The 22,391-nt window shown below is 44.4% G+C and overlaps 1 long non-coding RNA gene across 1 annotated transcript; it reads left to right on the plus strand.

The window, feature by feature from the left end:
• Window positions 1-6,985: 6,985 nt before the first annotated feature.
• On the plus strand, window positions 6,986-21,280 carry LOC128839209 (uncharacterized). The gene is made up of 3 exons (XR_008445384.1): window positions 6,986-7,161; window positions 16,424-16,520; window positions 21,191-21,280. It is a non-coding gene; the product is annotated as an uncharacterized LOC128839209 (long non-coding RNA).
• Window positions 21,281-22,391: the final 1,111 nt, after the last annotated feature.

The raw sequence follows: 22,391 nt of genomic DNA on the forward strand, positions 1-22,391 counted from the left end.
AAAGATTGAGAGCCACTGCTTGACCTCCTGCATAACACAGGCCATAGAAATGCACCAAGTGATTCCTGCATCAAATTTAAAATTTCTGGTTGAGCTAGAGTACAACTTTTAGTACTTATAGACATAAAATACGGTGAAGGTCCCACTAGATCAGTGGGACTTCAGCATGTGCTTAAGTGCTTTGCTCAATAGGGATTGCCTACTCAATCAGCACCTGGAACTGGGCAAGAAGTGGATTTTCCGTTTTATAAGAAATTCTCTGAATTTGGCTGTTTTGTTCTGAAACAGAACAATAACAATTTTTTAAATGTCCTGAAAAATGAAATTCTAAAGGGAAAAAAATCAGATCAAATTGTTTTGATAAAAAATCAAAATATTTTTCCAGTTTTGACATTTTACATTTTGTTCATAATATAAAATGTCATTTCAAAATGAAAAATCAAATGTGTTCTCTTTTCAAAATGAAATGTCATAAAAATTGATCTGTTTCCATGAAACTTTTTGCTTTCAATGAATTGGCAGATTCTGACAAGAGTAACGTTCTTTTGGGAAACTTCCAACCAGCTCTTGTGACCTCAAATTAAAAGACTGAAGGAAGAAGTAAACCTGGAGCCACTGCAGTGCAAGGGGGAGGGGAGTGTAGGAGGGAGAAAGAAGTCTGTGGGAACACAGAGGGGAGAAGAGATGCTGGGAAGCAGATGGCAGCACTGTGATGAGAGGGAGAGCCTGAGAAGCTGGAAGTGTTTATTCTAACAAGGGTGTAGAGGCACAGGGAGGTGAGAAGGGTGGTATTACAAGACCAGAGAGAGACTGGCAAGTGGGTACATTTTAGCAGAGGAGAGGCACTAACAGGTAGGTGGGAAAGACTTCCTCTTCCGTTTTTTCACAATTACCTGTTTTTGTTGACCATTGATGGGCACCGTATAAGAATCTTATTAAATTTAGTTGTTCTTGTTCAATTTAAGTTTCAAGAAAGACCTGAGAGGGAGGGGTAAGTAGGCAACTTCTAATTGCAAGGGGGAAAGGAAGCATTTTTCTTGAGCAAGTGAACCACTGCTCTCCTTCTTGTGCAGTAATATCATTTTGCACAAGTGGTGATTAAGCATGAACTGTTTAAAATTATTTGTCCCAACATTTTGTGCACCAGAAATGGTAGAAAGTTAGATCAGGAGAAGTTTCCTGTAGACAAATACTTCCTCTATGTGCAAGCATCAGGAAAGGGCCTTCTCTCATGCAACCCACAGAAATATGGAAAGCAACTAGTCTCCCAATTTAGCTTGAAGTGATTGACCAAAAAACAAACAACCCCCCCACACACACACACTTTTTGTTCAGATTGAATGTTCTAGTGCTGCCGCAAAATATTCTCCTCCCCCACCCCTAGGTCCCCCACCAAATGGAAATGTTATATTTGGTTCAGAAATAAGAGTGCAGGGAATGTGAACAGAGTGATGTCAGAGGTATAACTTCACCCAGGATGCTCTGGTTCTATGGTGGCAGAGAAGACATGCTCCTACAGTGTAACTTTGGTCTTCAGTTTAGTTACTGCTGTTATTAACAGTTCAGAAAGGCAGTAAGAGGTAGGGTGAAATGGGGCAGTCCAATTCTGCCCTCACTTATGGCCATGCAACCTCTTGGAAGTCCATGTGTTACCTGGGGTTCTTTCAACCCAAAACTCTTGGTAACTCTTACTCTGTGAGAGATGGTGTCAAGAAATAAATCAGGGGAGACACGTCCATCCGACCGATAGATGGCTGGCACAAACAGGACAACACAAGAGTGCTTTCACTTAAAGCTAAACTTTACTTCGTCTCAAGCACTTACAGATGTCCACAATAGGTTAGTAAAACACCCCCAATCCTCGATAATTACTGAAGCTGAGTGTGGCTGTCGAGTCACAGCCCGTCTGCCGGTGGGGAACACAAAATGCATCCAGAGGGAGAGACCCATTCAGCTACCTCAAACTTTCCCCCTTATTTATAAATTAAGTAATACAATGACATGTCACTTAACAAGGTTTCTTTAAGCGAGCAGTTTCCTTCTGATTATTGATTAACCAGGTGTGGTGTTTTTTTTCCAGAGTTTGCAGCCTTGAGGCCCCTAAAATGCATGTATCAACAACGTCAACACAATTCTTATCAGGAAGGATGGGGTGGGGTCAAGCTGCCCTTTCTGTGGCACCCAAAACCCCCTCACCTCCTGCCTTGGTTAAGCTAAGCCTGCTGCTTGGCCACTCTACGGCCTGCTGACTTGGCTGCTTTTAGCAATAAGTGATAGTGGTTTCAGGCACTTTACTGGTTTGCCAAAATTTCCCTGTACAGATCCTCTCCTTAAAGGTCACTTTTCATACAAGGGGGCCTTTACATGGTCACTGCCACACCTTTTCTAGATGCACCTGAGTTGAGATCCAACAAAAGCTCAAGGCTCTCAGCCGAGACCGAGCAAATGATCTTCTTGTTGGCATCCCATACTCAGCACACCAGCATAGTAATTGACAAGCGATTGTTTTAGCCTCTTTTCCCATTTAAGGGAGAGGCGACAAGTTCAATATGTTCCTTTCCCAGGGGTACGAGTGTCGGTGGCAGTAACCACTGATTTATCTGTCGGGGGACTTGCAATTGCCAGATTTTGTGCCAGGTCCAGCATGTCATTAGGCTGGTAACAAAAACCACTACTATTTGGTGCCCCAAGATTACCATGATGGGGGTATAGGGCCAAATTCAGGATGCCTGTGCCAGTGGGGGACCATCCCAATAACACTTCCCACCAGTGGTATGACAGGTCTTGGCCAATTCTTGCAAATACCCATTTAATTTCATTGGCATTATGATGCATGGTAACCATGACTCTGAGCCCTTCCTGTTTTGCAGTATATAGCTGGTTCTGTAAATCAGGGTGTACAAACAATGTTTGTAAAGCAGTTAAATCCATTCCAAGGGTCACAGGTGTTACAATAGAATACAAAGTATAAGACACTTTTAACTGACTATATTTAAATTTGGGTACATGAAATTCAAAATCACATCCCCTAATTGCTACAATATGACAAACTTTTATTCTCATAAGGATTATGATTTACTTTATGAACATAACTTCGTTTGTTTGCCAATACCTGCCAGGGGGGAAGTCTCACGCAACATGGAGGAGGATTTTGTGGATGAGGAAGAGGAGGAGAATATGCAACAGGCAAGCAGAGAATCTGTTCTCCCTGGCAGCCAGGACCTTTTCATCACCCTGGAGCCAATACCCTCCCAAGGCGGGTTCCCAGACCCTAAAGGCAGAGAAGGCACCTCTGTTGAGTGCACATTTGTGACTTTACTACTGGGGTTAAAAGCAATTGTGTTTAATGTTTGATTTGCCCTGAAGATTGGATGCATTCGGGGCCAGTACAGATACTGGAAAAGTCTGTTAACGTGTCTGGGGGTGGAGCAGGAATCCTCCAGGGACATCTCCATGAAGTTCTTCTGGAGGTACTCTGAAAGCCTTTGCAGAAGGTTTCTGGGGAGGGCTGCCTTATTTCATCCTCCCCAGTAGGACACTTTACCACGCCAAGCCAGTAGCAAGTAGTCTGGAATCATTGCAGCACAAATGGCAGTGAATGGTCCTGGGTTATGGTCACATTCATGCAACATTTGGTCTTTATCTTTCTGTCTCAGCCTCAGGAGAGTGATATCATTCATGGTCACCTGGTTGAAATAGGGGAATTTTTGTAAGGGAACAGGAAAAGGACCCCGTTCATGCTGGGCTGTTTGCGCTTGGCTAAAAGGGATCATCCCAGAGAATAGCCACAGAGTGGGGGGAAGGGGTGTGCTGCACATCCAACTCAAAACCACAGCCCCCTCCTTTTAAACAGCAAACCCAACCGGTATTGCTTGCTATGGGAAAGGAGGGCGCTGCAGTTTGAAACTATTCCCAGATGTTATGAAGGTGGAAGAAGCCCCTGAGGTTATTGCAGATTAGAAGGTGGAAAAAAATGCACTCGCAATAACATGTTTTCAGAGCTCATGCAGTCCTCCCACACTGATAGGCACAGCTGAATGCATGGAGGCATTCAGTGGCAGAGGCCAGGAAAGCATTCAGTGAGCATGATCAGAACACACAGGAGGAGATGCTGAGGCTAATGGGGGAGCTAACAGACATGCTCAGGCATCTGTTGGAGCTGCAGGAAAGGCAACAAGAGCACAGACTGCCGCTGCATCCATTGTATAACTGCCTATCTTCCTCGCCAAGTTCCATATCCTGCTCACCCAGACATTCAAGAAGGTGGGAGGGGGAGGCTCTGGGCATCCAGCCACTCCACTCCAGAGGATGGCCCAAGCAACAGAAGGCTGTCATTCAAACAGCTTTAGTTTGTAGTGTGGCTACAATAAGCAATGTGGCCTTGTCCTTCCCTCCTCCCCTACCCCACCCGGGCTATCTTGTCGGTGATCTCACTTTTTAAAAAAATAAATAAAGAATGCATGGATTCAAAACAATAGGGACTTTATTTCCTTTGCCAGCTGTGGTTGAAGGGGGGGAGGGGGGTTGGCTTATAGGGAAGTAAATTCAACAAAGGGCGTGGTTTTGCATCAAGGAGAAACCCACACCGTGGCCTGGCCAGTCATGAAACTGGTTTTCAAAGCCTCTCTGATGTGCAGCACGCCTAGCTGTGCTCTTCTAATCACCCTGGTGTCTGGCTGTTCAAAATTGGCCACCAGGTGATTTGCCTCAACCTCCCACCCTGCCATAAATGTCTCTCCCTTACTCTCATAGATATTATGGAGCACACAGCAAGCAGCAATAACAATGGGAATATTGGTTGCGCTGAGGTCTAACCCCATCAGCAAACAGCACCAGTGAGCTTTTATACGTCCAAAAGCACATTCTACCACCATTCTGCACTTGCTCAGCCTATAGTTGAACTGCTCCTTACTACTGTCCAGGCTGCCTGTGTATGGCTTCATGAGCCATGGGAGCAAGGGGTAGGCTGGGTCCCCAAGGATAACTATTGGCATTTCAGCATCCCCAATGTTTATTTTCTGGTCTGGGAAGTAAATCCCTTCTTGCAGCTGTTCGAACAGCCTGGAGTTCCTAAAGATGTGAGTGCCATGCTCCTTTTCCGGCCATCCCACGTTGAGGTCGGTGAAACGTCCCTTGTGATCCACCAGTGCTTGCAGCACCATTGAGAAGTACCCCTTGCGGTTTATGTACTGGTTGGCAAGGTGGTCTGGTGCCAAGATAGGGATATGCGTTCTGTCTATCGCTCCACCACAGTTAGGGAACCCCCTTGCAGCAAAGCCATCCACTATGACCTGCACATTTCCCAGAGTCACTACCCTTGCTAGCAGAAGGTTACTGATTGCCTTGGCTACTTGGATCACAGCTGCCCCACAGTAGATTTGCCCACTCTGAATTGATTCCCAACTGACCAGTAGCAGTCAGGCATTGCAAGCTTCCACAGGGCTATCACCACTCGCTTCTCAACTGTCAGGGCAGGTCTCATCTTGCTCCTGCACTTCAAGGTGGGGAAAAGCAACTTACACAGTTCCATGAAAGTGGCCTTACACATGTGAAAGTTTTGCAGCCACGGGAATCATCCCATACCTGCAAAGCTATGTGGTCCCACCAGTCTGTGCTTGTTTGCCGGGCCCAGAATCTGCACTCCACTGTATCAGCCTGCCCCACTGCCGCCATGATGTCCCAATTGCCCCATCACGTCTTTTCAGGAACGTCTGTGTCCATGTCCTCCTCACAGTTGTCCTTGTGCTGGCATCTCCTAGCCAGGTTCCACACATACTGCAGGATAATGCGCGAGGTGTTTACAATGCTCACAACAGCAGTGGTGAGCTGAGCAGGCTCCAGGCTTGCTGTGCTATGGTGTCTGCATGGGTAACCCAGGGAAAAAAGGCACGAAACGATTGTTTGCCGTTGCTTTCACAGAGGGAGGGAGGGGAGACTGACGACATATTCCCAAAACCACCCGTGACAATGTTTTTGCCCCATCAGGCATTGGGAGCTTAACCCAGAATTCCAATGGGCAGTGGGGACTGAGGGATAGCTACCTACAGTGCACCACTACATGAGTCGATGCTAGCCACAGTATTGAGCACGCACTTCGCCAACCTACTGCTCTTAGTGGGGACATACGTGATCGACTGTATAAAATCGCTTTCTAAAGATCGACTTCTATAAAATCGACCTAATTTAGTAGTGTAGACATACCCTTAAAGAAACCTTGTTAAGCAAGCAGTTTCAGTGGTCAAGCAGGAGGTTTCCTTCTGAATATTGATTAATCAGGTGTGTTGTTTTTTTCCCCAGAGTTTGCAGCCTAGAGGCCCCTAAAATGCATGTATCAGCAACTTCAACACAATTCTTATCAGGCAGGACACTGGGTCAAGCTGTCCTTTTTGTGGCACCCAAAACCCCCTCCCCTCCTGCCTTGGTTAAGCTAAGCCTGCTGCATGGCCACTTTACGGCCTGCTGACTTGGCTGCTTTTAGCAATAAGTGATGGTGGTTTCAGGCACTTCACTGGTTTGCCAAAATTTCCCCGTACAAATGGGGCAAATTCAGCACTGGTGCAACTCCAATGACTTCTTTGGAGTTGTGCTTGTTTGTGTCACAGCTGAATTTGGCCCATTTACTTTAATGGAGTTGCATGTTTGTTACTGACAACAGAATTTGGCCCTCATGTGAATTGTATAAAGAAATGATAAACTTTGATTCTTTGGTTCTTCTTAACCCACAGTTATTTAGCACCTTTAATGCCAAAGCCCTGGCAGGTGCCAGGTCCATAACAGAGATAGAGAAGTAAGAACACAGAAGTGGGTTTGATCCTGCAAGATTCTAAATACTCTGGCCTGATCCAGTAAAGTATTTAAGCCTATGCTTAAATTTAACCCTGTTAAAGTCAATAAAACTTTGAGTGTGTGTTGAAGTGTTTTGCTAGATGGGGCCAGAGTGCTTAGTACCTCACAGGCTCAAGCCCACTTGCAGCATCTGTGAAGGGTGGGGCTTTAAAGTTAGTTTCTTTTACTGCAGTCCAGGAGATAGGATCACCTTTGTTTCCTGTAATTTATAACCTGGTCTGTTACAGTAAGTGCTGCAGCAGTCAGAAGAAATGGATTTGAAGCTAGTCACTCTCTTTGCTGCTCTTGCATTTGTGATTGTCCAAACATCTGAGGGTAAGTCGTCCTGTACATTATATATTTGCTACATTTATAATAGGTTTATCTTTAAAAAAAGAAAAAAAAGGTGAAGTGTCTCTGTGTGGAATTGGAGCTGTTTTATATCCAGAGCACTGTGAGTAATTGGAGATTATTGCTTTTGGTTTTAATTTCTATACAGAAAACTGGGAGAACTTTAAGCATGACATCCTGACTCCACTGACATCAGTGGCAAAACTCCCCTTGACTTCATTGGGGGTAGGATTTCACTCTGTTTTAGCTAATTACCATTTGTAAAATTAAGGGCAGTTGGATATTTAGACTGGGAAACTTTTTGTAAATGGTTTAAACAAGGAAACGCCAGGTCTTTAGAAAGGATCAGTACAACAAGGTATTTGCCACAATAAATGTTACCATTTTAACTGCACTTCAGAACAACTGGGACAATTCATCTGATTGAAGTTACTCACATGCAGGAGGGTCTCTAGGACACTTTACTTGCAGACTTAACCAGCACTTTCTAAAATCATGTATACTGTGTGTGACAGATGCCATGTTTAAGTAGGATTTTATAGCTAACAGGTGGAAAAACTGATTTTCATCTTCTCACATTTTAACAGTAGCAAATTGCACAATAGATTAAATCTCCCATTTTTGCATCATGCTTACTGACAGCTATGCTAGGTGCATACATGAGTTGGGTCCACATACTTTGTTTGAATTTTCTAGCCCTTATAGTCAATATTTTATTGTTTTCCTTGTAATTTTATATTACAAAATAATCTTGTTAAACTCTGTGATGTTAAAATCTTTACCAAATTCAGGAGGAAATCCAAGAGTCTGATCCTGTGAAATACGGAATGTTTTCAACTCCCATTGACTTCAGCGACAGTAGAGTTTCAAACAGTAGTACATCAAACCACACTACAGAACTTTTAGTGCCTGGTAGCAGGCTCAGACAGCCAATTAGTGCCCAGCAAGCTAGGGCATTGCAGATTTATACCCTGGCTTGCTGTGCATTAACTGTGTATAGAGAAGCCCTCAGCACCTTGCAGGATCATGCCACAAGTGAGTAAAATGTGCCTTAAAATTCTACCCTGCCAAAATGGCCTCTGCACCTGTTGGACGGCACAGGCTTGTGTGAGCTGTAATCTGGGTGTACTTGCTGGGCATGCACGTGCTTCCACGCTAGGGGGTAGTGTGTTCAAATAAGGGCATAGAGGGAGTTTTCTTAAACTTGTTCTTTTATTCTGTATATCAGATGGATCAGTATGTATGAGACAAATAATTAGGTGACTAAGACAAACACACTCTGCATTTAACAACAAAACAATAATTAAAGGCAAATTTCCTTAAAGTCTAGCAAACATACTAGCCCATTTTGGAACTAGAGAATACAAAAGGAGTTTTATAGGCTTTGAGCCAAATTCTGTCTCCGCTACACCCCATTTACTCCAGTGGTGTGGCACAGATGTAAGAATAAGACCTGGCTCTTAATATTCAATTTTATGTGGGTTTCTTTTCTTTGTGGTTTTCCTTATATTTGACCTCTGTTCAGTGGAATACACGAGAGCCCTCTGGTGGCCAAAATAATCCTTGTGCGTTCTCATGAATCAAGGCATTCTCATGGATAAGGAGTCTCCAAAGTATATCAAAGGTAGTGGATTCAGATTTGGTTTATTGCATTTCAGGTTGAAGAAGTGCTGGTTGTGTCTTTTGGGTATTCTGGGGTGCGACTTAGGACACTGGTTGTACTGCCCCAGCCAAAGGAAGAGAAGTTTGGGGGACTATTACTTGCTAAGGATTAGCAAATGCATGATAAATGGTAAAGGGTTGGAACAATAATTTAATTTTTAATTAAGATACAAAAAAGAAAAAAGTTTAAAAAAACTTGTAGAAAATAAGAACCTCAAATATATTGAAAATAAGGAAGGGTTAAAAATAAATGGTAAAGGCTTACCACCAAACTGCCAGTTGTAAAGCAATGTGAGTGAGTTAAGCAACTAAAGTTAAGCAAATGATAATAAACATGAATGGGCAATATAAGAAAGGGCAAGGGAGGAGAATTATATTTCAAAGTAGAAATTACTTACGTGATCCTGTATGTTTTTAAATTAGGACCAGATCCTGCAAACACTTAATCAACTGAAACAACAAGGAGTCTGGTGGCACCTTAAAGACTAACAGATTTATTTGGGCATAAGCTTTCGTGGGTAAAAACCTCACTTCTTCAGATGCATAGAGTGAAAGTTACAGATGCAGGCATTATATACTGACACATGGAGAGCAGGGAGTTACTTCACAAGTGGAGAACCAGTGTTGACAGGGCCAATTCAATCAGGGTGGATGTAGTCCACTCCTAATAATAGATGGGGAGGTGTCAATTCCAGGAGAGGAAAAGCTGCTTCTGTAATGAGCCAGCCACTGTAACTTTCACTCTATGCATCTGAAGAAGTGAGGTTTTTACCCACGAAAGCTTATGCCCAAATAAATCTGTTAGGCTTTAAGATGCCACCAGACTCCTTGTTGTTTTTGTAGATACAGACTAACACTGCTACCCCCTGATACTTAATCAACTGAGTTAATTGTAATGATGCAAGTAGATCATGCAAACACCTACTTGTACCAAATGGAGTGCTTACTGATGTTTATAGTCTCATTGTCCCATAGTAAGTCATACTCAGTAGTGTTTGCAGGATCAGATTGTAACCTCCGCAGGGCAGGGATGAGTCTCATATGTGTTTGCAAGAACTTTAGCACATTTGGGGCACTGCAAAAATTAAATCACTTTTCTAAAGCAAACATTTTAAAGTGACCTTTGAACTCAAACTTATCACATGTGGAAATGCTTGCCTGGGAAAAGAGTAGCTCAATCACATAAGGAAGTGAGATCTGCAAAAAGAGGTAGATTAGAGGTTACGTGTTTAAAGTAAATGGGGGTTTGGGTTCCCACTCCTGTGGCTTTACTGGGGTCATGCAGGGAGATCTTCCAGGGTCCAACCAGAGGGTAGAGGGAGATGTGGGTTTTTTCCTCTTCCTTTGCTTTCATATTTTGACCTCCTGCTTAGTTTCCTCCTTCCTGTCCCTTACCCTCACCCCTTCATTTGTACTTATCTTCCTCCTCCTTCATCACATGGCCCACCTAGAAATGTGGCTTCTTGACAGCAGTTGGAGGGTGGCCAGAGCTGGGAAGCTATTGCTTCTTCCTTTGATCTTATCCCCTGGAAAATGTGCAGAATTCCAGTTGGAAATTCCAGCACGACTTCAGAACAAAAAATCCTCCCTAAATGGCTTTCAGCTCCCGTCAGAGATGAGTGAAAACTGACCACAGGTATTGACTGGCTTGAAGCCAATGGCACAGCATCTCAGTGGGTTTTGCTGCCATGGGAAAGGCCAGGAAATATTCAGGGGTGAAAGTAACTTACAGGACTTACCGGTACTGCCGGACTCCTATGGGGGCATGGCCTCACCTAGAAGAGGCGTGGCCTCAACCAGAAGAGGCGGGGCTTCTCAAGATTTAAAGGCCCTGGGGCACTGGCTGTGGCTGGGAGCCCCAGGGCCTTTAAATCAACCCAGGGCTCCCAGCTGCAGAGGTGGCTGGAGCCCCCGGGGCTCAGGGGCAAATTAAAGGGCCCGGGGCTCTGGCCACCGCGGAGCTCCAAGCCCTTTAAATCCCCCCCCCACAGCTCCGGCCATGGAAGCTGGTGCAGTCCGGCCTGGCGTATTGGCTCTTTTCCCTCTGGAAATATTGCTTTGTAACTAGATGATTCAAAATCCTGGGATTTCCCAGCAAATTTGGGGATGTAGATGTGGTTGAAGGGCTCCTTGCTCCTCCCTGGGTCTGTCATCATAAGTTAGGAGCTCTGTATGGTGGGGAATTGCATGAAATTTCTTGGATAGCCCTCTGGGGATTCTTCTGCATGATTGGATGATTCAGCTCTTTATAAATAAAGGGAACAAAGCCTCTAACAAACAGGTGATGTCTCCTTGGTGAAAGTCCCCAAGCAAGAGGAAGGATCAACATGGATAATATAATCTGTAGAAATAATGACACCAACAGGGCAATGTCCCTCATGACAGAGAGGAGGCAAGAAGCTGGGGATTTGCCACTGCAGCTGCTAGTCCCACACAGCCACTAGCTCTAGTTGCTGGTTGAGGAATACAGCTTGTGGCAGTGTTACCATACTGAGTCTAAATCCTGGCCTGCATGAAGCAGTAATGGAATGGATTGCTGTCTGTGCTGCTGACAGCGACAGAGGCAGGCAAAACATGGTAGGGGGAGGAGGGAGAGCAGGGCCGCCCGGGGGGGGCAAGTGGGGCAATTTGCCCCGGGCCCCACAGGGGCCCCCACGAGAATATAGTATTCTATAGTATTGCAACTTTTTTTTATGGAAGGGGCCCCCAAAATTGCTTTGCCCCAGGCCCCCTGAATCCTCTGGGCGGCCCTGGGGAGGAATGCCTGTAGGAATGAAAAAGGCCAGGCCAAACTTCAGTTTTCTTTTCTTTTAGCAACTGTTGGATTAGGCTGAACCAAAAATCACGCTTAAGGGCAAGTCTGTGGCAGGTCCTGCCTGGGTTCACGAAGAAGAGGGCACAAGTCTCTCTGCTAGTGCAGCCACTGCACTATATTGCCTTTTCCCCTGAAAAAGAGCCCGTGTGCTTCTTTAATCATAACATTTTTGGTGGAGAATTGCAAAAAGGGGAAGACGTGCACTGTGATTGTTGCAAATACTGCTAAATACTACTAAAAGGTATCCCATCCGTATCAAGTGATTGATCATTCAGGTGTGCACACTCCTGGTCGTAGAGGTGCCGGGCAATAAGGGGAGAATTAGAGTCCTCGCTCCGAATCATCTGTCAGGGAAAACTATACAGATATAAACTGTTTGTACAAACTGTCTAAGTATATATACCCCTGGTCGTAGAGGTGCTGGGCCATAAGGGGGAGGATCAGAGTCCTTGTTCCTACCCGTCTGTCAGGGGAAAATTGCATAGGTGAATATATCCTCGGTCGTATCCGGATAGAGCCCAAAAGGTAGGGGGCTTAGCATTCCCCACCTCCTGCTCTGTCAGGCAGAGTTTTTAGTGGGTGTAGACTTTTTGTGTTTTGTAAGACCCAGCACAAGCGTGGGCAAATAAGGAGTAGATTTCTGTAGGATCTCACTCTGAAGGATATAGGAGTGTGGGATATTGTTGTGATTTCACAATTTAAAGAAAAAGGTTTAGGAAAAGGGACTGGGAAGTGTGGGGGCTAGTTAAGGAGGCCACCCTCCTTGCTAAATTGGTAGTGGAACAAAACCTGTGTCCATGAAAAGGGACGGTTCAGCGAGGAAAGCAGGATCAAGCCCAGACAAGCAGTGCAGGCAACAAATAACGTTATTTAAGTTGGAAAACATGCTGGGAGCCCTGAGGGGTATAGTGGCAGGAGTAAGGGAAGCAGTGAGTACAGGCCTGGGGATTTCAGATCCCTGGCACAATACTCGGAATGGTGATATCAAGGCTGATGGAGGTGTCTTTGTGAAAAATAAGCAAGTGATTTAAGGAAAAAAAGTTAACCCTGCAGAGGCTGGAAGGAATTAAGCAGTTAAACTTTGTAAAAATGTTAAAAAGGAAAAGTATTATAGGAAAAGAATTCTTGGTTTCTTTGCAGTCATTCTGAAGGGAATGGGCCTGTGACGGGTTGGATCACAGAAACCCCCTTGGGAGATGCCAACTGATGTTCCAAGACTACTTCTGCCCCTGCTTTCCCTGCCAGCCTGGGACTCCTGCCTTGTTGAGCCAGACACACCAGTCTGCTCCAGCACAGACCCAGGGTCTGAACCACGTGCCCCAAAGCTGCAGACTTAACTGAAAGCAGCTTACGCAAGTGTTCCTGTCTTTAACACTCAGGTGCCCGACTCCCAATGGGGTCTAAACCCCAAATAAATCTGTTTTACCCTGTATAACCTCATAAATTGTTTGCTGTCTATAACACTGATAGAGAGGTATGCACAGCTGTTTGCCCCTCCCAGGTATTAATACATACTCTGGGTTAATTAATAAGTAAAAAGTGATTTTATTAAATACCGAAAGTAGGATTTAAGTGGTTCCAAGTAATAGCAGACAGAACAAAGTGAATTACCAAGTAAAATAAAATAAAACACGCAAATCTAAGCCTAATACAGTAATAAAACTGAATACAGATAAAATCTTACCCTCAGAGATGTTTTGATAAGTTTCTTTCACAGACTGGACGCCTTCCTAGTCTGGGCACAATCCTTTCCCCTGGTACAGCCCTTGTTCCAGCTCAAGTGGTAGCTAGGGGATTTCTCATGATGGCTGCCTGCTTTGTTCTGTTCCACCCACTTATATATCTTTTGCATAAGGTGGGAACCCTTTGTCCCTCTCTGGTCCCACCCCCTCCTTCTCAATGGAAAAGCACCAGGTTAAAGATGGATTCCAGTTCAGGTGACATGATCACATATCACTGTAAGACTTCATTACCCACTTGCCAGCACAGGAAGACTTGCAAGTAAAACAGAGCCATTATAGACAATTGTCCTGGTTAATGGGAGCCATCAAGATTCCAACCTACCAATAATGGCCCACACTTTGCATAATTACAATAGGCCCTCAGAGTTATTTCATATTTCTAGTTTCAGATACAAGGGTGATACATTTATACAAATAGGATGACCACACTCAGTAGATTATAAGCTTTGTAATGATACCTTTCAAGAGATCTTTTGCATGAAGGATATTCCAGTTACATTATATTCATACTCATTAGCATATTTTCATAAAATCATATAGAGTGCAATGTCACAGGGCCTTTTCCAAAGGAATGCCTGTACATAAGCCAGGGAAAAAAACAATCTGATTTAAATCATTTGACTATGAACAGTTTAGTCAAATTTGCTAAAAGAACATAAGGGGTTTCTATTGGAACTTAACTGTCCCCAAATGTATACAAATGTAATCTATGTACAGCTGTGTATAAATAGATTGTGTAAATATGTGGAGTGTTTAGAACCTAAACCAATACTCCTGGCTTGTAAAACTCTTTTGTAGGTTTAAAATAAATTGGTGTTTGTTTTGTTTTTAAATAATACCACTAACAAATTCACCCTTTAACTCCCCTGTATGGCCAGTGCTAAAGGCAGACGGTCAGTCCTGGCATTTAACAATTGATTATAGAAGAATCAATAAGGGCACCTTTCCTATGGGCCCTATTGTGACTGATATGACACAGGTCATACAAAAAGTACAAGCCACATCTAAATATTTCTCAGTTATTGATGTGGCCAACTGTTTCTTTGCCATACCCCTGCATGCGGACTCACAAGATCGGTTTGCCTTTACAATAACGGAGCAACAATGAACCTTTTGTCAGTTGCCCCAGTGATATCACAACAGCCCAGCTACTGCCCATCAGCATGTTATGGGATATGCTAGACCAGTTGAGTCCACAAGAAAGGCCTTTTGTGTTTTCATATGTAGATGACATTTTGATATTTGGGGGAACTGAGGCTCAAACTCAACACTAATGGAAAAAGTTTTGGCACGAATTCAGAAAACGAGGTTCAAAGTAGCCTTAGACAAGGCTCAGTTCGTGCTACTTCAGGTTACATACCTTGGCATAGTCGCTGGACAAGAAGGGAGACAGGTAAATCAGATGAAAGTAAGGGCACTAGTAGAAATGCCGGCCCCTACCGACACCCACTCTTTAAAAGTACTGCTAGGAGAATTCAATTTTCTTAGACCACACATTTATAAATACGCTGAAATAACTCACCCACTGTGGAAACTGCTTAAAAAAAAAAAAAAAAAAAGACAAAATGGGAATAGGGAAAAGAGTAGTACTCTGCTTTAACCCTGCTAAAACAGAAGACTCTCACAGCCCCAGCTCTGTGTTTCCCTGATGAATCACAGCCTTTTTGTTATTCGTTTGGCAGCTAATAACATGGCCTTGGCTGCCACACTATTACAAAATAATGAAAAGGGAAAACTAGTGCCAGTAGCATATGAATCTGGGAAGTTACAATGAGCAGAAATAAATTTCGATCCCTGTAAATGTGAGTGGCTAGCAGCCAACTGGGCAGTACAATCTTTTGAGCAACTCACAAGAATGGGCCCTATTTCTATCCAAAGCACCCACACTCCTCTCCAGTACATTTTGTCAGGGAGATTAATGGGAGGTAAAGTCTCAAACACCCGAATGGCTCAATGGATGCTTATTTTAGTTAACAGAGGGGTGACCACAGAAACGGTGTCCAAGCCGGACATGCTAACACATGCCCTAATTAAAAATGAGAACCGACATGAAGGTCCAGAGGTGACTCTGGAGCAAAGAATTGCCTTGGTAGAGGCACCCTCACTGGAAGAATTAGGTACCATGGGTCAAGAAAAGCACATCTGGTTTACTGACGGGTGTGCAATGTTAGTAAAAGGGAAAAGATAGCTAGTTGTTATGTTTATAAGAAGTACATGGGATCTTTTTCAGGGGAAAAGGCAATGTGCCACATTTATTGGAAATACAACAATTAGCATATGTATTCAATCACACACACACACAGTCCCGCCAGTAGGATTTTATGTTTGTATTTTGTATAATTTAGAATGAAGGATAAAGAATAATAATGTAACATGTATTGGTGTACAATTTAACCATATCCTGCCAGTCACCCTTTCTGAAAGCAGAAAGGAATGGCCTAATGGGCCATTGGTAGAGATGCATCAGCCAGAATCTGTGTCTGTGCTGATTTCAAGGCAGTGACAGACCTTTTAGTTGTAGGTTTAGCATTTTTAAATAAATAAAAGAAGGCAATGGTGGTTGTTCTCTTGCATTGCAATTTGATGTTCCTGTTCAAATGGTCCGTGTAAAACCATTCTGTTTTGTGTGTGAATGAGGAATGTGTGTGTTTAAAAAATAAGTGTGAAGGCCATCGCCGACCAGATGTTGTAGGGAGGAACCGAAGACAGACGCAAGGGCACCAGGAGGTTGCAACACGCCCCTATTGAAATGTTAGAGGAGGGCAGATTGACAACCCTAAAGATGAGACAGGCACCTATCAATGGGGACAAAATAGCTGTGATCAGAACCAGCGTGGGGAAACGCCCTAAGAGACTTAAAAGAACAAAATAAAGAATAAGAAGGACAATTTAAGAAAACAAGCACTTGTCAAACAACAGTTGATGACAGCATGATGGTGCAAAACTCATTGGTCCCAATAAAATCAAATCACTATTTCACTATATAAACAGGGTGCCTTACCATGAAACTTTGGATTCATCCTGCTAGGATTCCCTGGACCAGCGTGTCGCAACCAACAGAACCCAGCTCCTACCTACCCATGATCAACCTAGCTGGCCACTAGATTGATCCGGACTCTAGACTGGTAACTATAACATCAACTGGCGGGAGTGTGTGTGATTGAATGCATATGCTAATTGTATTTCCAATAAATATGGCGTATTGCCTTTTCCCCTGAAAAAGATCCCATGTGCTTCTTATAAGGATAACAACTAGCCATCCGATAGGGGTGGAATGAGGACAACGTCTTGGCCTTACTCTCGCGGTCCAACAAACCTTGGAAGGGAAGGAGTGTGCATTGCATCCTTTCAAGGGAGTGTTGCTACTGCACCACTATGCTCCTCCCCACCACATCAGGAGGAATCCATCAGAATTCCTCCTAGGGCTTCTTCTGAACCAGTATAGACCATGGGATGCAGAAGCCACAGTGTGACCCCAATAGTTCAAGGGCTAGATCCTTAGCTGGTGTAAGTCAGTGTAGCTCCACTGATGGAGCAGAGGAATCACCCAGGGATCGGCAACCTTTGGCACACAGCCCGCCAGGGTAAGCACCCTGGTGGGCTGGGCCGGTTTGTTTACCTGCCGTGTCCTCAGGTTCGGCCAATCATGGCTCCCACTGGCTGCGGTTCACTGTCCCTGGCCAATGGGGGCTGAAGGAAGCGGCGGCCAGCACATCCCTCGACCCGCGCCGCTTCCTGACGCCCCCATTGGCCTGGAGTGGCGAACCGCGGCCAGTGGGAGCAGCGATCGGCCAAACCTGCGGACACGGCAGGTAAACAAACCGGCCCGGCCCGCCAGCGTGCTTACCCTGGCGGGCCACGTGCCAAAGGTTGCCGATCCCTGATCTAACCCTAAATCTTCAATTCAGCATTCCCACTCAGATTAACCCAATGGTGCTGGGAGGAGCATAGGGTACCCCGTGGTGATAGTTGGGGGAAGAAGCAGAGGGTTCCCCATGGGTGGTAGGAGAAGCAGAAGGAGCACAGGGTTCTCCGTGGTGACGGTGGGAAGGAGAGGGGGAGCATTGTGGGAGGTGTGTGTTGGAGCCTGGGGGGGCGGGGGGGACAGTGGGGTGGGAAAGGGGAATCAATCTCCAGGAGAAGGGAGAGGTGAGGGCATAGAGTTGTCCCCTGAGGGAAGGGGTAGTGAGTGTGAGAGGAGCAGCTGAGGGGGAACAGTCCCTGGGGCAAGGATCCTGAGGGAGTGGGTGCTGAAGAAGAGTAGGGGGCCAGGTGCAGCTAAGTGGGTCTTAGACAAACCCTTCTGGTCCAGAGCCGTCATGTCCACTAGTGGTTGGAGCTTCAAGCTGTCTCATTCTCCTCTTCACAATTTGGAACATAAGACATTTGATAAACAATAATAATTGACAGGGGAAGCAGATTTTGTTTATTTTATTTATCTCTACTAAAGATAGTATACAAAGTACCAAACTTGTGTTTCTGATTCTGTGTTAAGGCTCCAAAGCGGATACCTCAAGGCTTGGGATTGGGAATATCTTGCTGTATTATCTCCTGATTGTTCCAGATTTACATATAAACTTAAAATGTGGCTTTATTTGGTGTTTGTATATATAGTTTTCTTTCTTACTAGAGGAATTAGATACAGTGCTCCTGTCAACTAACTTCTAAGTTGTTATCCTAAAAAAAAAAAAAGAAGAAACCCTAGAGTTTTCAGGTTCCTAAGTAGCCCCTGGAATAATGGTTAAAGTTGCCCCCCACCACCACCGAAAACACCTGAAATGGCGTCCCTGCTGTCAGCTCCCTTATTCTTGAATTTGTTGTTTTGTCTTTTCATGAACTGTGTAGTATCTTCCTCAGCCATCTGTGATGGGCAGCCTCCATTGTCTTTTTATTAGCCACTGTCATTGGCCAAGTCTCTGCTCCGTGTAGTAGTATATTCAGTATAAGTGTATGGTATAATCTGTTATCATTATCCTTCCTTGAGGGTAAAATACACTCACACATCCAAAGAGCAAGAAAATGATTGAGGACATTTTTTATTGTATTTTAACAAACACTCAGTGAGCACTTTCATTGACAGATTCTACATGTCCATAAGAAATTCCTGTTATATCCCCAACAGATAAATACACAACACTTTCAACTAAATCACATTCTAATGCGAAACCTTAACACTGACCTCAGCAACATTAACATACATTTACATACTGTACTAGTTCATGTATGATCTGTTGTGTGCACAGGGGCAGAGTTAAGGTTTGGCATTGTAACGTAAATTAGACGTGTTGTTTTTAACGTGTGTTTACCTATTGGAGGTGGAAGTTCCTTCCAAAAGTGAAGATGAAGTTTCCCTCAGCTTGTTATCGCCTTATTTTTATGTGGGTGTTTTGCCCTCAACAACTGTAACTGGTGCATAATAAAGTTCTTTTCACAGAAGAATTTATTGGATTTTAAATAGGGGCTGCATAGGATTGGGAAGTGCAATACAGGGGTGGGTGTTATGACAGAGCAGATAAGTGGTGATGTTGTGGGGTGGTAGACAGGTAGAGGAATGGAGATATGTGATCATCTAGTGGAGAGAATGGAGTGAAGGAGGCTAGAAGGCCATGCATGCCGCCTTGTAATGGGTACTGTCCCTTTAAGGCAGGGATGGGCAAACTTTTTGGCCCGAGGGCCACATCTGGGTATGGAAATTGTTCCCCCTGCCCTCCCCAGTTCCTACAGGGAGGTGTGGCCAGGCGGCTCTGTGCACTGCCCCGTCCACAGGCGCCGCCCCTGCAGTTCACATTGGCCACAGTTCCCTGCTGCGGAGGCGGCGTGCGGAAGCGGGACATGCAACTGCTTCTGGAAGCTGTGCGGAGCAGGACAAGCCCAGGACCCCGCTCCCTGGCGGGAGCTTGAGAGCTGAAATAAAACATCTGAAGGGCCAGATGTGGCCCCCAGGCAGTAGTTTGCCCACCCCTGCTTTAAGGCCAGAGGCAGTCATGTGAGACGCCAGGTACCCCATTCCATGTGTCCAGGGAGGTAGATGCAGGCCAGAAAATAACAAGCAGTAATTGAGAGAGAAGAAGATGGCCCTGGGGAGCAGTCAGTGTGTGGGAGATGGAAGGTATAAAACCATCCCTGATCAGTGTTCCTTAAAGGCCTGGTAGGGCAAGACTCCACTCCGCCAGCCAGCACAGACCACTGTTTGGAGATATTAGACCCTCCTGGGAAGAATTAAGAGACTGACTAGACTGTGCAGGGGAATCAAAAGGAAGCTTCAAGCCCAGTCAGAGACGGTGGCTGGAGGAAAGAAGTCAACCAACACAGCCCAGGAAGGAGGTCTGTGCAACCTCTAAACTGGAAGGGTGAATTATGAGCCAGGGAAGCCAGAATTTAAAGCCACTGTTCCAAGGAGGACTGTGGGACCCTAAACCTTGTGGGTGAGCAGAAAGAGACTTTGGCAGGATATTGAATAAATGGGACCCCAGGAGAGGGGAAGGGAAGTACATTTCCCAAGTCCAAGCAGGCCATAATGGGGGCATTTTACATGTCCTCTCTGGGTTCCCTGATCTCCACTTACTCCCCTGAACACTTTGCAGTGCCCCTTCTCCCTTCAATCTCCCCATTAGAGGGAAATACTGGGGAGGGTGTGGGGGGGTGGGGGGGCGGCATACAGGCTCACCCCAGTACTGTACTCCCTGAGTCATAATTCGAGGATATATCTTCTTGGGCGGAAAATACATGCTTCCCCTTCCCATCAACAAGCCTCTTCTGGCTCTTTAGGTGGTTTGTCAGCCAGGGAAGCTGGCTGCAGAGAGATAAGGAGATAGTTGCAGAAGGTGGCTCCAGAGCTGAGAGACAAGCTTCATTCCTGGGGCTTCAAGCCCTCGAAACTGTATGAGCAGTGGCAGCTTCAAAGACTGAAAGTATTGATCCTGATTTGCCTCTGCAAGATCAGTTTTAAAATCAGACCAAACACACAGCCATTAGTGATTGCTGTCACACCTCAGGGCAGACTGTCTAGAGCAGGATGGACATCCAAACTGGTAGTATGGTCTATAATTAGATTTCACCCTACCCCCTAAAAAAAGTGAACTCCTGGACAGCTATATCAGTCTTACTATGGAGTCACAGACAGTCCTCAGGCTCTTGCCACCTTGGCACATAGCATTTCCAAAGTGGGACAGGGCCATTAACCAATCCTTTGTATTGTGATGTTCCTTGATGGCCCATCTGATTTTGATATTCCTTCTCTATGGGCAGGGGGATGATTCCTGTGCCTGGGTTCACAAGGTCAGAGCAAATTTTTTCAAAGTTATAAAGCAAAACATACATATTTCCTTGTAGCGTTGAATACAGACATACAAGTGAGATTAGCGCATGCAGCAATTTACAAGCATTTCATAGAATCTAAACACTAAATACATTCTTATAAGACTAATACCTATTTTGAACAAAACTAACAAATAGGTGAGCTGGTTTGGTTTCCAGCTATGAATTTGTCAGTTCTTAGCTAACACCTATAGCCTTGGTTTACCAGCATCACAATTGCTTTCAGAGTTCTCCCTCCAGAAGTGTAAGCTATTTATTAAATCTCCTGATGACGGTATTTAAAATACAAATCCACAGGGATAGTGGAAGAAACACTATACCTGAAGGAGTGGTGGTGGAGGTGGTGATAAGACCGAGGAGGAAGAAATACTGACTGATCTCAAAGACTGCAATCTTTCACTAAACTTTGACAAGATGGGCAACACAATGTCCCATTCATTTCAACGTTGAAGACTTTTTTTCCCTTTGATTCTTTCAGCTACTCTACTTCCAATATCCTTTAACTGTTGCACAGAAGTATCGCACCATGTGCCCAGAAGACTTCTAAGAAAAGTTCTAAAATTTGAAATCCAGAAAGATGATGGAGTGTGCAACATACCAGCTGTGATGTAAGTGGTATTCTGTGTGATAATATATTGAAGAGACATTGTCAAAAGTTAAAAATTATTGGGCTTGGTTTTCTAGTGAGTTATTCCAATTTTATACCAGTATCACTCCATTGATTACTTTGGCATAAAACTGATGTAACAGTGGAGAAACAGACCCTGTATATTTTTCAAACTTTCCTTCCCTGTATTACACCTTTGATTGTTAAAACTGAATTAATTTTTTTAAATGTAATTTATATTTCACCATTAATGTTTTGTTGCTTTTGCACTTCACTCAGCATGGAAAATGAGCATAAACTTAGCAAATCAGATTTTCTTATTTTTTATAGTCTTTCCTACTCAGTTTCACTTTTTGCTGTCATGTACTAGCAAAATAACACAATGTTTGATCAGTAATATCTCAAGGGAGTGCTTAAAATCCAAATAAATTAAGTTAAAAATCGTGGAAACATTTCTGTTCATCTCAAGCTTTGTAAGTCTTTTGTTTTTATACCACATGAACAGACCTGACTGTGTCACTTCATTCCCAATGCACTAATTTGCACTGTGTTTATCTTCAGCCCCAGCAAAGACGCTTCCCTCCTGCTCTGTACTTTTTCAGGTCAGGAGTTACTGAGTAATTATGCACTAAAGTTACTTTTGCTTTGGAAGGTAAAGCTGGGAGAAACGTTTTGGATGAATAGTTTGTTTACTGAAAAATGCAGTTTTGGTTGACCCAAAACTATTTGTTAATTTGATTTAAATTCATTGAATAGTTTTGGCCCAAAAAGGGGGGGGAGGGGCTAGATTCACAAGGGGACTTAGGCACAGTTCACAAAATGGGGTATGTGCGCCCCTCTCATTCCTTTAGTCCACTCACCTGGGATGTGGGAGACCCAGCTTTGAATCTGTGCTCTGGAAAAGGGATTTGAACCCAGGACTCCCCTCCCCCAGGTGACTGCCCTAACCACCAGGTTATTCTGGGGTAGAGCTCAATGTGTGCTGTTGAAGCTGTTCTACCTCTTATAAAGAATTTACTAGTCATTGGAGCAAGGACTTGAATTTGGGTCTCCCGCTCCCAGCTGAGTGCCC

This window comes from Malaclemys terrapin, chromosome 6 (assembly GCF_027887155.1).
Source record: "Malaclemys terrapin pileata isolate rMalTer1 chromosome 6, rMalTer1.hap1, whole genome shotgun sequence".
NCBI lineage: Eukaryota > Metazoa > Chordata > Testudines > Emydidae > Malaclemys > Malaclemys terrapin.